This window comes from Hipposideros armiger, unplaced genomic scaffold (genome assembly GCF_001890085.2).
Source record: "Hipposideros armiger isolate ML-2016 unplaced genomic scaffold, ASM189008v1 scaffold_886, whole genome shotgun sequence".
In the NCBI taxonomy this organism is placed as follows: Eukaryota; Metazoa; Chordata; class Mammalia; order Chiroptera; family Hipposideridae; genus Hipposideros; species Hipposideros armiger.
In genome coordinates this window covers 406,043-419,009 of record NW_017732236.1, presented here as the reverse complement: position 1 = coordinate 419,009, position 12,967 = coordinate 406,043, and the positions used below count along the sequence as shown (strand labels likewise).

Here is a 12,967-nt window from a genome sequence, read left to right as displayed (position 1 = left end):
AGAGAGAGAGAGAGAGAGAGAGAGAGAGAGAGAGAACACACACACACACGAGGTCTAACAATTAAGTTCTCGAACTCATCCTAGAAAAAGTGCTACATACCTCATTTCTGAATATCACCACTGCCACCTTTGAAGTACTCCCCTTGGGAAGCTATGCACCAACACCAGCGCCTAGTCCATCTTTCAAAGCAATTTTGGAACTCTTTATCTGCAATGGCCATCAGAGCTGTCGTCATATTACCCTTGATGTCCTGAATGTCATCAAAATGTCTTCCTTTCAATATTTTCTTTATCTTCAGGCAAAGAAAGAAGTCACTGAAGGCCAGATAAGGTGAGTAGGGAGGGTGTTCCAATACAGTTATTTGTTGTTTCCTGGCTCAAAACTCCATCACAGACAGTGCCGTTTGTGAGCTGGTTGGTGCATTGTCATGATGCAAGAGCCATGAATTGTTGGTGAAAAGTTCAGGTAATTTTCATCTAACTTTTTCATGCAGCCTTTTCAGCACTTCCAAATAGTTACTTGGTTAACTGTCCAGTTTGTACAAATTCATAATGCATAATCCCTCTGCTATAAAAAAAGGTTAGCAACATTGTTGCAACAAGTTCATGAACTTAATTGTCAGAGTTCGTATATATCAGTCCTCAGTTTAAACATTTTCAAACTTCCTCCAAATTTCTTTCAGGATGAAATCTAAATTAAAACCCTCCAAAATTTGGCTCTTGTTTCCCTTTCAGCCTCTTTTATATTCATTTCTCACATAAGCCACACCTTTGTATTTGTTCCTCCCTCAGCACCCGAATAGCCTTTATCTCCTCATTCATTCTCTAATCCATGATCATCCTTCAAATCTCTTATTGGCTGCTACTTCTCCAGGAAACTGTTCCCAAGCTTTTCTTGAATATCTGAATTTATTCTTCCTTAAAGTGTAATTTTGATTCCAATTTCCCCCTTAAATATTCAATTCTCTTATTATGTTTTTTGTAATTGAGGTAAAATTTACATAGAGTGAAATACACAGGTTTTATCTGAACTACTTATTGATTTTTGACAAATGTATGCACCCACTTATCTAAAACCCCAATAACGATGTAGACTTTATATCACCCTGAATGTCCGTTACCTCATGCCCTCTTCCAGTCCACTCACACAACCCATGGCAACCACTGTTCTGATTTTTATAGCCGTAGATTAATTTTGCCTGTCTCTACTTTCATATCAATTACTTATTTTCATTAAACAATAAACCTATATTCATGTTTACAGAAAACATTTCCTTGTTAGATTTTTAATGAGTTGATTTAAATGTCTAATGTTGATGAAGAAAACCTTCTAAGTATTTCATAGTGTGCTTGCTGTACGAGTCACAAATTGTGGCCACTAGTATAGGCTGGTATTACATTTTCAGAGACTGCTTGAAGCCTATGTTTTTGGAACTCAATAGTGTCTTCTTTTTCTCTTATAAAAATGAGGAAGAGAATGGGTATCTGCCTCATTCAGCAAGATTCTGCTTAATAAGGCATACTTGTAATGTTAGAAAATATGCCAACTATGAACCGGAATGTATGTAGCTTGAGCAAGAGTCCTAATGAGCTCTGTAGGGGCAATTGCGCGTTAGAATTCCAAATAAGGAGAAGCTAATTGTCAGCCAAATTTACAGTCAAAGGAGAAGGGAACAGTGACTATATTAATGTCGAGATTGGGAACCATAATGCATATTAGGATAAAAACCTAGAGAGTTCTCACATATTACTTCTTGATTGAGGCTACTTTTATAACAGGGACTCCTGCCCAGAAGTGGGGGGCGGGGGAGTTCTTTGTCAAATTACAAAGCAAATGGATTCAAATGAGGGCAAGAATATTATGTAGTTTACCACTATACATTTTTCCTCCACTGTAAGAACAGAGTCTGACATAGAGTAGACACTTAATAAATAGTTAATAAATAAATGAACAAATCATTTTGGTTATTTGTAATGCATGGGAGTAGCTATTGAATTTTTGAGTATGCTATCATATTTAATAATCTTCTGAGGAAAGGAAGTACTTTCATTTCTTAAAATAATATCTATTCAGCTCTCCAGTGAAATATTGTGTGTAGAAAATGGAATAGTTGAGATTTTTGGAGTGGTTAATGAGCCTTGCTGGTATTATTGAAGAAGAAGTTTTTATAGTTTTAAATGATCTGCAGTTGGAGCCAGACTACTTCCACATGACAGAGGTTAAAACAGCCAGCAGTTTTTCAACTTTTGGCCAAAGTATTGTATTTCCATCCAACCATAGTTCAATCCCCTTCAGAAGCCATCTCCACACACAGTGCCCTTCAATTGTTAGTCTCTGAAGGGCTATACTTTTGGAAAAAAATAATATTTTTCATTTTCCTGAATGTAACCTATAAACCATATGAATACCCCATATTTTTATGAAATTGCTAGAGAACTGAGAAAATGGGTATTGACTGACGCAAGGGAATAATTCTGACACTTCCTTTTAAGAACCAGGGGTAGCAGTTTGTCAGACTATATGGAATTGTAGCTTAGCTAGTGAACGTTGTAGATTGCAAAGTCACTTTGGCCCTGAGAATTTTTAAAAAGTAAATTCTGTATTAATGGCTGTCATTGCATGGTTGTTTATCCCAACAAGAATGTGTTGTCTATTCATGTGAGCAGGTATTTTTGTGTATGCTTCATTGGGGAGTTTAAAGCCCATTAAACTAATCATTGCACATGTTCATTAAATATGTTAAATATGTCATTTGGGAGTCTGCTATAAGATATTGGATAGTAGAATTAAGAAAATAAGATTACTTATTTAAATAGACCACAGAAGAAAAGTGAGAGGTGTAGCTTTGAGTTACCTTGATGAAGTCATTTGACTTCTTTGGATATCAAGTCCCTTGTTTGTAAAATTAGAGGGTTATGTTATTCAATCTTGGAAATCCATGGACCTCTAACTAGTTGAGATGACATATATCCTTGCAATGAGAATAAGAAAGATGGAACACAGCTTTTTAGAAAGAATTATGAATCCATTTAAAAAACCAAAAAGACTAAACACCAGTGAACAGAAGAAAAAAGAAAAGACCACATTCTCTCTTTGGAGGAAATTTGAAAGCCTATAAAATAATCACAGAGGTTCATTCCTTGGGTCCTGTTAAGCTGTAAGATGTTGCTCTGTTTAGGTTTCAGTGATGATTAAATTACCATAACATTTCTTTGGAATGAGTGTTGGGTAATTCAATACAGGACTGTTATATTTCTCCTGTAGGCAAGTCATCAGAAGCGGAGAGGCCATGGGGAAGAAGGTGGGAGAGAGAATAGGAACTGGGCGATTAAAACCAACATTCACATCAAAATTGAAAGGACTTGTTTTTAAGGCAACACAAGTTCTTAAAGCACTTTAAGTTCAACACAAGGCAACTAGTTACTTTATAATTATCAGTTCTTTTTGGCCGGGGAAATGAAGTGTTCTTATGGAGATCTTTTCTGCTCAGCAAGTAGAGTTGAAATGTAGAATAACAGAGCTATGAAAGAAGCTCACGCTGTGTGTGTGGGGGGCTGAAGCACTGCCATTACTGAGCACCATGGGCCCTATGGCCTGGGGTAGGTGACTCTTAAGCATTACTTCGTATTTTTCCAATTAAGCATAAGTTATGTTTCTTTATGTGTTACAAAAGAGCCTTTTAGTCCCCGTCAGGAGTATTTTATCCAAAGCAAAGATTAGAGCCAGAGACAAAGGAGCCTGTAACTGGATTATAGGCCTCCCCCCATTCTAACAGGATTCAATTCCATACACAGCTAATTGTGATGTAACGGTGATAGCTTTTGGAGCGAAAATAGTTGTCAATAAAAGAGGAAGCTGGCATGATATTATGAATGTGATAGTTGAGGAATTAAAATACAGTTGACCCTGGAACAATACGGGTTTGAACTGCGTGGATCCACTTACATGTGGATTTTTTTCAATAAATACATACAGTATTGTAAATGTACTTCCTCCTCCTTATGATTTTCATAATAACATTTTCTCTAGCTTACTGTATTGTAAGAATATAGTATATAATACATATAACATACAAAATATGAGTTAATCAACTGTTTACGTTATTGGTAAGACTTCTGGTCAACTGTAGGCTATGAGTAGTTAAGGCTTTGAAGAGTCAAAAGTTATACATGGATTTTCAACTGTGTGGGGGGTCGGTGACTGTAACCCCACGTTGTTCAAGGGGCAACTGTATAATATTGGGTTGTCAGAAAAGTCATGATGCATTTTTGCAACAAAAAAACAGAAAAAAATATGTCATGACCTTTCCGACAAACAAATATATTAAAAATTTTATGACACTGTATAAGCATAGATGAAATGAGCAGGTATATAACATAAGCATTTAATATTTAACTTGAATTTTTCTTAGCCTTTGTTTAGCTTATGGACTTCTCTTTCTGGGTCTTAGTTTACATTTATTTATAGGCCTGATACTTACTTGGAAGTGGTACCTCTAATAGGTTAGATATCTTCAAATTTCAACTTTAGATTTAAATTACAGATTATTTATTATATCACAATATTGTTTTAATCTGAAACCTATATTTTTTGCCTACTAATGTCTACTTCATCTACTGCTCTCAAAATGGAAAGGAGTGTCCGCATACATCATTCCACAACTAAATAAGCATCTTCAAGTTACAGAAGTGGTAGAGCAGGTGATAACATATACCTCTGTAAGCATGCAAGTTGTGTGTGTCTGGTTGATTCATACAGGCTTTGCTCTTATCGAGGCACTAAGTCAGACCTAAAACCTCATTAAATGGGAGTACTCTCTGGTTGTGGTGTGCAGTACTCTCTCCTTTGCAATAGAACATGCTGGTTTGGTTGTGAATTTAATTTGGGGTTTCCTAAAAAATTATCTTTGAGACCCATGACTTCTGAGTTAAATTTCTCATCTGAAAAAAGCAGAGATAATAATAATAATGCAGTCATTAGGCTGCTGTGAAAAAAACAAGGAGGTAATGAATGTGGAGGACTCCACTGAGCACTTGACACAGAGTAAGTTCTCAACAGACATCAGCTATTGTTATTGTCAGTGGTAATTTGACCAACCAGACGGGGAATCAACCCTTCCCTTCATGTTCCCTATTCTGTGTCATGTGTATGTGCTTCTCAAATTTGGGTCAAATTAGCAGTTCTTTGTTAGCAACCTAATCAAGGATATCAAAAAGGGATGCTTCATCTTTTTTTTTCAGAAGGAAAAATTAAATAATGAGTGGCATGGTAGAGTTTGTTTGAAGTTGTGGATGTTGCATCCTCATTTGATTTGATCATGCAATTTCTATGTCCCATGTCATGTCGCTACTGCTTCTTTCACTGTGGCTGGTCATGGGTTGAGGAGGATATGCAATGCCTTAATACTTCAAAAATAATTGTGTAGCAGAATAACATGTTCAAAATGTCAGCCTATGCTTTGTTCCCTTGTATTTTATCCTATCCTTACATTCTCCTGTGTTTGGACAGTTAGGTTAAATGACTAGCTGTAATCATAGCAGACAGCAGAAGTCAGCTGTTTGGTGTTTGGATTCGAAAAGCTTAAATTTTAGAGGGAATGAAGAAATCCAGGGCGTAAACAAACGTTTTAGAAACATTAGTAAGTCATATAGACAAGTCTTCCTCCACTCAAAAGTAGATAGATGCCCAAAATGAGGCAGGGAGAGTCAGAGGGGTGGCAAAAAAATCTTGGTTTGGGGTTCCACAGGAAGGGGCCTTGGGAACTACTGATCCCTACTTTTCACTAAAATCTTGAGTAGATTGTGACATCCAAGAACAGAGGACACTTGCTGTTCATGTCTATATCCTCCCTTTCCTGGAGAGAGCATAGGAAAGCAAGAGACATAGCTGTGTGGTATAGATGGTAGATTGGAGACCTGTCACAGTTTTCTGGTGCTCAGTGCAGGGCAAGAGCTGCAGAATATGTTCCATGTGCCAGAATATGAACCTGGCACAGACAGCATGGGCGAGGTTCTTAGAGTGTGTGTGTGTGTGTGTGTGTGTGTGTAGATGGCATCTGAAGAGGCCTTGTGGTTGTGACAAGGGGTTCAAACAGTGATTAGTGTAGAAAGAACACACACACACACACACACACACACAATGATCAAAATGATGACAATTTGGACCTCACAGTAGAAACCATGAGATACTTACTGCACCCACCTCAACACCTTGTCACTATGCAGGCCACCTACCTTTGGGGAATTTCCTGGCATTTCAATTTCTATCTAATGGCAGACTGGGAACTGAAACTATAATGTAGGTTCAGATATAGAAAGTCCTATGTTGTGGAATGAGATTGCTATCTGCTCAGGTACAAACATAGTTTGGGAACCTGAGCACCAAAGGGTATGCCAGGAATAAAGCTGAACACGCAATTTGATTTCAATTGTATTCCATGGTGGGGAAGACGGAATAATAAAGGAAATGGGAGAGAGCTGTCTTAGTATGAGCACATCCTTTCCCAGCATCTGTGTGAGAAAGGACAGACAATTGGCTCAGATGTGTCTTGGTGGCTTCAGTTCATTTAAAAGGCAGATGAGGCTACGTCCACCCTGGCCTGTGTTACAAGGAAAACGTGAGAGCTAATGAAGCTCCGCAGCAAGCCAAATAAGAGCTGGGCTTTGCCCTTTGTGGGCTGGGTTCTTAAAATATGTGTATGGAGATGGCATCGACATTAATGAGGCTACCAGTGCGCTGTAACCTTGCAAGCACAGCTGGTTCTGAATAGGGGACCCTAATTTAGAACAGTATTTTTAGAACCTGAGAGATCACAGAAGTCCCCTGGGTGCTTCTTAAAAATATCAATTCCTAGGCCTGACCCCAGATCTATTGCATCTGTATCTCTAAGGTAGAGGCTTCATATTGATATTTTCAATGTGCATGCCAGATAACACATAAGAGAACACATAGATAGGCCAAGCATAAGTTGGACTGACATACAAAATATTTCTTAAGCGTATCAAAATGAGCAGCAATTTGGGGGTAGGGCCAAAGGCAATGGCTCTGGAGAACATTGCTTGGGTTTGAGTCATGTCTTAGTTCTCTCTCCTGTACAATGGAGGCAGTAAACTCTACATCTTGGGTTTGTCATGTAAAGGACTAGAAGAGCACTTGGCACATGACAAGCACTTAATCAATTGTAGCTATCATTATGATTCTTTTTGAACACTCCACCAGAAATAAAAAAGTGAGGACACACTCACTGAATAATAGCAAGGAAACAAAACAAAAGTAGCAAGAGCTAACATTATAGGTCCTTTATGGCTTTAAGATGTACGACGTTATTTAGTATTCATAACTTGGAGACATGGGCTGTGGGAAGCTCATTTCATCAGGGAATTTCAGCATCAGAAGAGTTGGGTACCTTACCTAAGTGTCCAGCTGGAAATCCTAGAGTGCGTCTTGCTGCTTGTAGTGATGGCAGGATGGTAATATGTACCGAGCTGTACTTCTTGAATGCTAATGTTCACGGGAATCATCTGGGGATCTTGATAAAATTCAGATTCAGTAGGTCTCAGGTGAGCCTGAACTCCTGCATTTTTACCAACTTCCACATGATACTGATACTGCTGCCCTGCAGACCAAACTTAAGAAGCAAAGCATTCCTTTAAGATGATCCTAATGTCCTTGATGTATATCAGGCCTATCAGCTGCACTCATGCTTGTGAGGACTCCCCAGAGGGCAGTAGATCTTTCTTTCCTGGGAGCAAATATAAATGTTCCTTTGACACAATGTAGCCTCAGTAAACTCTGTTATCCATAGGATGAAACAAAGACCAGCTTGTCCTAATTAAGCAAATTGAATGCTGCTGTATGCACCATGCATGATCTCCAGTGTTAGGGACACTGAAGTTCAGTAACATATGTGCAGCACAAAAACTACACTGGATATAATTTAATATTACTGGCGAGGAGGCATTTTCGGGTCTTGTGAGATATGCAGCAATCATTACCATGGCATAGAGAAGAAGTGCTGGTTAATAGAGATGTCCAGTTGATAGAATGCTGCATAAACCAGCTTCCAAGATACTTTGGGTGATGATATCCAGATGAACTTGGAGAGGTGACACACCAGAAATACATGGACCAATATTCCATTATCAGTCTTTGAGCCAGCCAGTTAGATTCACAGTTTATGTATTCTGTGTCATAAAAGTCAAATGAACCTGTACAAGCTATTACTTCAATCTGTAATTGAAAGGCTGTGTGGCATAGAGATTTACTGAGTATCTGCTACAGTATCAATCATATCAAAAATAAATGCTCAACTACACACTCTCTTAGAAAGTGTACTGTAAAAGAAATCAAACTGTGGGGGTGTTTATGTATGTTAAAGCCTTCACATACATAGGAAAATATATCTGTGCATGGGAGAATTGAACTACAGTTCATTGGCCTTTAATAAAGTTATTTTGCTCTAATCCTTAGGTGAATACAGAAAATCAGAATTGCTTGATTCAGATAGACACCAGGTAAAAAGAAAAAAAAAAGCCTGGAATTCAAGGAAAGTAATGCTACACAAGCTTTATCAAATCCTTTCTACCAACACTGTAATTCTCAATAAAGCTCAGCATGCCAGTTTGAACTAAAACAGGGAAATGACAAGACAATAACTCTTGAAGCATTAGCATGAAGTTCAATCGGTTTCCTTTTTCTTCGTGCTTTAACTGGGATTCTCCCAAAGCACCTGAAGGAGCCAAAGGGGTAGTATAATTTATTCTTACATGCATAGGGAGGGATTGATTTTCTTTTCTTCCTTTTGTGGCTTCCTAAAACCAGCCAGTCTTGTGGTTATTGAACTTTTCTTTAAACACCTATACCCATGAAGTGGGAAGGGAAGGGTGAGTTACTTATGATAACAATAGCCCTGTGTAACAAGCAACCACAAAATCTCCCAGGCAAACAACAATATGCATTTACAGGCATACCTTGTTTTATTGTCCTTTGCTTTATCGCACTTCACAGACGTTGCATTTCTTTACAAATTGAAGGCAAGAGCCTTCAACAGCAAAAAGATTATGCCTTGCTTTATTGCGATACCCACTCATAAAGTGGTCTGGACCCAAACCTGCAGTATCTCTGAGGTATGCTTGCATTTCATTCATGAGTCTAGTGATTGGCTGTGAATAAACTGGGCTAGATTGGGCCCAGCTGGGGTGGCTGCATCATCCTCCTGGGACTCAAAGTGAAGCAAGGGGGCAAATGGAGACACCCACAAGGCTACTTACTGCTCAAGCTTGGAAATGGCACACTGTCATATCTCCCCTGTTCTATTGGTCAAAGCAAGTGACATGGCTGAAGTCAAAGTCAATTGGTAGGGAAATACACTCTCTATGAGGATGATCTACAAAGTTACGGTGCCCAGGTACAGGGATGGGGGAAGATGTGGGTTGTTATTGTAATATATCTTGGTAGAGAGAAGGACCTAACACTTAGATCTCTTTTAGGTAAAAAAAATGATTTGTGTAAGAAGGAAGAGAAGACAAAGATGAATAGAGTTGGCCAACAAAATATGGAATGTTCAGTTAAATGTGAATTTCAGATAATATTTTTTCTGTATAAATATGTCTCATGCAATATTTAGTGATTGGCTGGGGGTAAACCTGTCTACATTGGGTCCGTGCAATATTTTTGACCCATATGGAGAGAGGGTGCCAAAACAATGTATACACATATTAAGTAAGGGAAAACCTGTATTAAAATTGTAATAGTATATACCAAGATGAATACAGTCATGTGTATACATTTTTTTGGACACTCTGGTATATTAAGTAATGATTCATTGATAATCTAAAATTCAAACTTAACTCAGTGCCATGTTATTTTGTTTGCCTAAATCTGACAACTTTAGGGATGAAGCTATTGAGAGTGAGAACTGCACATCCAAAAAGCTAAGGAGGGGTGACTCTTAGATAAAATAAGCTTTGCACAGCTATCTTGTTTCCTGCCTCCCAAGATGATATACCATTTTCACTCCATTGTTCTAGCTTATTTCCTGCCAGGAAAACAGTTTTTAGCAGAGGTGATATTCTGCCAGTGCCAGTATGGTAACCAGCTAGCAGCCTTTCTGATAGATCGGGCATCTGAATGATTGGTCCATGCCTATGCAATACCAGCTGTTCCATATTTTGATTTTCACTCCCCATTACCGGCAGACATGAAGGCACCTGAGTGTGAGTGAATGATGTAGGCTCGCTCAGAAAGCTGGTAAGTTGGTGCCTGACAAGGCATTAATCTATTAATGTGTCCCAAAATATTTATTTAAAAGTGAAACTCCTACAACCAAGATTACTCTACCCAGCAAAGCTATTTAGAATTGAAGGACAGATAGAGAGCTTCCCAGACAAGAAAAAGCTAAAGGAGTTCCTCACCACCAAACCAGTAATACAAGGAATCTTAGAGGGACTTCTTTAAGGTGAAAATAAAAAATATGAATAATAAAATGGCAAAAGCTACATACCTATCAACAATTACTTTCAGTGAAAATGGATTAAATCCTCCAATCAAAAGACGGGGGGGGGCTGAACAGATAAGAAAACAAGACCCTTACATATGCTGCCTACAAGAGATGCACTTCAGCTCAAAAGACACACAGACTGAAGGTAAAGGGATGGAAAAAGATATTTCATGGAAATGGAAACAAACAAACAGCTGGAGTAGCAATACTTACACCAGACAAAATAGACTTTAAAACAAAGGCTATAGCAAGAGACAAAGAAGGACCCAGTAATCCCATTTCTGGGTATTTATCTGAACAAACTCAAAATGCTACTTTGAGGGAATGTGCTCATCCATATGTTCATTGCAGCATTATTTACATAAGCCAAGATATAAAGACAACCTGGGTGTCCCTGAATGGATGAATGGATAAAGAAAAGGTGGTGCATATGTACAGTGGACTATTACTCAGCTGTAAGAAAAAAATGAAATCTTGCCTCTGCAACAACAAGGATGGACCTAAAGGGTATTGTGCTGAGTGTAGTAAGTCAGACAGTGAAAGACAAATGTCATGATTTCACTTATAAGTGGAATCTAAAGAACAAAATAAACAAACAAACAAAATAGAAAAAAATTTATAGATACAGAGAACATTTTGATGGTTGCCAGATGGAAGGGGTGCTTGCGGGGGGTGAAAGGAGTAGGGATTAAGAAATACAAATTGGTTGTTATACAGTAGTCATGGGGATGTAGGGTATAGCATAAGGAATGTATAGTCAATAATATTGTACTAACTATGTATGGTGTCAGATGGGTACTAGATCTATTGGGGTGATAGATGGGAGGGGGGTTGAAGACAGGGTGTAAAAGGTAAAGGGATTAAGAAATATAAATTGGGACTCCATAACCGCCGTTGAGCAGATCGGATTCCACGTGTTTTTGCGCCTCGCTCTGCTTCCTTTGCAACCATGTCTGACAAACCCGATATGGCTGAGATTGAGAAATTCGATAAGTCGAAATTGAAGAAGACAGAAACGCAAGAGAAAAATCCACTGCCTTCAAAAGAAACGATTGAACAGGAGAAGAAAGCAGGTGAATCGTAATGAGGCGTGCACCTCCAGTATGCATTGTATGTTCCACAATCATTGCCTTCTTATTTATTTCTTTTAGCTGTTTAACTTTGTAAGATGCAAAAAGGTTGGATCAAGTTTAAAATGACCATGCTGCCCCTTTTCACATCAGAGAACTGACAACGCAGGCCACACCTGCCTCTCCCATCTGCCTGGCTGGCTAGCAGGGAAGGAAAAGAACTTGCATGTTGGTGAAGGCAGAAGTTGGGTGGGATGACAGTGAAATCTAGAGTGAAACCCAAGCTGGTCCAAGGTGTCCTGCAGGCTGTAAAATGCAGTTTAACCAGAGTACCATTTTTTCTTTTTTGTTAAAATGATTTTAATTATTAGAATGCACAATTTTTTAAATAATGCATATAAAAGTTTTAAAACCTGAAAAAAAGTACACATTGGTAGTTACAAAATAGTCATGTGGGGCAGCCGGTTGGCTTCGGTGGTTAGAGCGGGTGCTCTTAACAACAAGGTTGTCGGTTCGACTCCCACATGGGATGGTGGGCTGCGCCCCCACCCCCCCATAACTAGACTGAAAACGGCGACTGGACTTGGAGCTGAGCTGCGCCCTCCACAACTAAGATTGAAGGACAACAACTTGACTTGAAGCTGATAGGTCCTGAAAAAACACACTGTTCTCCAATAAAGCTAAAAAAAAGTAGTCATGAAATGTAAAGCATAGGGAATATAATCAATAATATGGTAATAACTATATGTAGTGCCATGTGGTACTAGTTCAGGGATCACTTTCCTAAGTTATACATATAAATGTCTAACCACTACGCTATACACTTGAACCTAATATAAAATAATATTGAATGTCAACTCTAATAGAAAAATTTTAAAAGGGGGGAAAATCTATAATATTGTGATAGCGTGGTGCAGTGTCAGATGGTTGCTAGACTTATCATTGTGATCTTTTCTTCAGCATAGGGACTCTAATAATGTAATAACTTTGTATAGTGCCAGGTGGGTACTGTTGAATAACTATGATATACACCTGAAGCTAATATAATATTGTATATCAGCTCTATTTTAATAAAAATCTTTAAAAATTACACACACAAAAAAGTGAAACTAAGCATTATAAGAGGATAATGGCAAATTATATAACCCCTCAGCAAATAAAAAAGCTGGATGGTTACAGGAAATACGTTCCTGAGAAAGCAATTTTAAGTGTATCTATTAATTTTCTATTGCTAAATAATAAATTGTGACAAACTTAGTGGTTTAAAACAACACTCACTTATTACCTCACAATCATATGGGTCCTGTATAGCATGGCACAGTTCTCAGCTCAGGCTGTCACAGGTTGGAACCTGGGTGTCCACCACGCTGAATTCTTATTTGGAGACATTGGCAAAAA

General features: G+C 38.3%; 1 pseudogene across 1 annotated transcript; it reads left to right on the top strand.

The window, feature by feature from the left end:
• The first annotated feature begins 11,428 nt into the window (after positions 1 to 11,428).
• On the top strand, positions 11,429 to 11,583 carry LOC109374986 (thymosin beta-4 pseudogene; annotated as a pseudogene). The gene has a single exon (XR_002122497.1). The product of XR_002122497.1 is annotated as a thymosin beta-4 pseudogene (transcript).
• Positions 11,584 to 12,967: the final 1,384 nt, after the last annotated feature.